At 43.4% G+C, this 3,319-nt stretch overlaps 1 pseudogene; it reads right to left on the bottom strand.

The window, feature by feature from the left end:
* Positions 1–372: 372 nt before the first annotated feature.
* Positions 373–1,810, bottom strand: Tuba1b-ps5 (tubulin, alpha 1B, pseudogene 5; annotated as a pseudogene).
* Between the last annotated feature and the right edge of the window lie 1,509 nt (positions 1,811–3,319).

Here is a 3,319-nt window from a genome sequence, read left to right as displayed (position 1 = left end):
TATCAACGAAATGCAATATATAAAAGTTCCAGGATCTCAGCTACCATCACATTTTAAAGTTGTCATGCATACATCCGACTAGGGCTTATATTGAAAACCAGGAGCATTAGCAAGATCAGAGGAATCAATGGCAATGAACACTCCTGAAGTAGTCTGTAAAAGAAGCTAGAGCATTCACAGTAAGTTTAAGTGAGCATTTTCCTTTTTTCTCTTTTTTCTTTTTCTTTTCTTAAAGTGTTTACTCTGAGACATCGTAGTACACATGGAGAAGACATGATCACACATGGAAACAGCACAGAACCATCAATGTCTGCAGCCAGTGCTAGACCTGGAGTTTTGAGTTTGACATGATACAGGGGCTGAAAGAACGGACTAGTATTCCTCTTCTTCCTCATCCTCGCCTTCCACAGAGTACACACTAACCTCCTCATAATCCTTCTCTAGGGCAGCCATTTCATCACTGGCTTCAGTGACCGCCCCCTTCCCCATGCCCACATCCACATACCAATACACAAGGACACACTTTGCATACATGAAATTAAACTTGTGATCTAGGTGAGCCTCTCCTCCCCCCAGCAATGACAATGGTGTTACTCAGCATGAGCACAGCTCTCTGGCCCTTAGTCAGGTCACCACCAAGTATTATAGTGGGAGGCAGGTAATTAATGCCAACCTGGAAGCCAGTGGGGCACAAGTTCACAAACAGAATGCTACGCTTGGTCTTGATGGTAGCAATAGCACAATTGACATCTTTGGGAACCACATTACCATGGTATAGCAGGCAGCAAGCCATGTATTTACCATGGCAAGAGTCACGTTTTACCATCTGGTTAGATGGCTCAAAGGAGGCTCCAGAGAGCTGGAATGGTAAGTTTTCTCAGCAGAGATGACAGGGGCATTAAGTGGATAGAGAGAAGTGGATATGAGGGTAGGGCGCCAGGTTGGTCTGGGATTCTGTCAGAACAACATTCAGGGTCGCCTCAAACATGAGTGAAGCAGCAGTGGAAGATACACTCTTGCTAATGAGGTGGTTAAGGTTAGTGTACATTGGACATTCAATATCAAGATTTCTATGACAGATGTCATAGATAGCCTCATTGTCTATCATGAAGACACAGTCAGGGTGGTATGAGGGGTGAGGATGAAATTGTAGGGCTCAACCACAGCAGTGGAAACCTGGAGGGCAGGGGAAATGGAAAATTTCAGCTTGGACTTCTTTCTGTAATTAACAGAGAGAAGCTCCACCAGCAGGGAGGTGAACCCAGAGCCAATTCCTCCACCAGCTTTGTAAAACCAAGAAACCCCGGAGACCTGTGCACTGGTCAGCCAGCTTGCAAATTCTGTCCAAGACAAGGTCGATGATCTCCTTGCCAGTGGTGTAGTGGCCATGGGCATAGATATCTCCCTTGCCTGTGATGAGCTGCTCAGGGTGGAAGCATTGGTGGTAGGTTACAAACTTCATCTGGAAAAGGAGAAGACATCAGCCATTCACCACCAAGGACACACACAAGCTCACTCACATTTTTTGGTCTGGAGAGACCTTCTGAGTATGGGACCAAGAAGGAATGCATCAGAGTATCCTCCAGTCTGCTGACCTATAACTGTGGGTTGAGGTCTATGAACACTGCCCAGCGCACATGTTTGCCAGCTCCTGTCTCACTGAAGAAGGTGTTGGAGTCATTTTCTCCCCCAGTGGTCTTGTCAGTTGGCATCTGCCATTAGGCTGGATGCCATGTTCCAGGCAGTAGAGCTCCCAGCAGGCATTGCCGATCTAGACACCAGTCTAGCCAACATGGATAGAGATGTACTCGTGTATTATAGAAGGCAAGGGTGATAGAAGCACACACCGGGTCCTGGTTACAGTTCTGGACAACTAACATGACAAGGCCAAGAGAACATTTTTCAAGAAAAAATAAGACAACAACAATGCCAACCAACCAGAACTTCCAGGGACTAAGCCACTACCCAAAGACTATACATGAACTGACCCTGGGCTCCAACCTCATAGGTAGCAATGAATAGCCTAAAAAGAGCACCAGTGGAAGGGGAAGCCCTTGGTCCTGCCAAGACTGAACCCCCAGTGAACGTGATTGTTGGGGGGAGGGTGGTAATGGGGGGAGGGTGGGGAGGGGAACACCCATACAGAAGGGGAGGAGGAGGGATTAGGGGGATGTTGGCCCGGAAACCCGGAAGAGGAATAACAATCGAAATGTAAATAAGAAATACTCAAGAAAAAATAAGTCTGTGAAAGTATATTGATAGTGCTAAAGTGAATACACATTTCATAGTTTTGGTTTATTCAATAAAAGAAAATAGGAAAACTTGACCAACATGGTTTTATCTTCACAGGAGATATCAAATTTCTCATTTTTTCCTCTAGTCATAATTTTAATTAATAAGAACAAAGAAAATCATCAAATATCAGTCACCAACCTTGCATACATTAGCAGAAAAATTCATAGTGCTGTTTTTGTTTAATATGAAGGGACACCTAACAGTCTTTACATTTTTAAATGTGTTTTAAATTATTCTTTGAGAATCCCATACATGTACAAAATTTTTTTGACCACATTTACCTCCCACTCTTTCCTCAAACTCTTGCCAGATCCCCTCCTCCATATTGCTCTACCAAATTGATGTCTACTTTCTCTCTTCTCTTATAACCAAATGAACCTAACTACTGCTGTCCACATGTATATAGGAGTGGGGCCAGCTACCGGAACATGGTCAACACACTAGGGTCACGCCTCTAGTGTGGAAAACTGACTCTTTCTTTCCTAGTAGCCATCAACTAGCACAGCGTCTCCCTATGTATGCTAACTTTTGACTGGCTTGATACTGTGCAGGTCTTATTCAGACAACCTCAGTCTGTTAGCCAGTGAGACTAATAGCCCTGTCAAATCCAGAAGATACTGCTTTACTCCTGTCCTACTCAATCTCTTGCTCTTTCAGGCTTTCTGCCCTCTCTTCCAAGATGTTCCCTGAACCTTGGGGTGGTTTGGATGACATACATGGCCCAAGAACTCCAAAGTCATGGCAAAGAACTCCAAAGAAATTTATTATCCGCCCTTTGACCAATAGTATGTTTCTGTATTAAATGATGTCCAGTGCAAAAAGAAAAAAAAAACAAAAAAAGTTTTTTTCAGATGAGATACGAGATCTCTAATATTCTATAAGTATAAAGATACATAATTAAAAGGCAATCTAATTTGAGTGATTAATAACAAGGTGGATTTTAGGGTAGGTTTTGGTGAGAATGTTTCTTATGACTGAACTGAGCACTCAGAAAGATGACAGAGAATTGTCAGGAGTTTACAGC

Source organism: Rattus norvegicus, chromosome 7 (genome assembly GCF_036323735.1).
Source record: "Rattus norvegicus strain BN/NHsdMcwi chromosome 7, GRCr8, whole genome shotgun sequence".
Lineage (NCBI taxonomy): Eukaryota > Metazoa > Chordata > Mammalia > Rodentia > Muridae > Rattus > Rattus norvegicus.
This window is presented reverse-complemented; position numbering and strand designations above follow the sequence as displayed.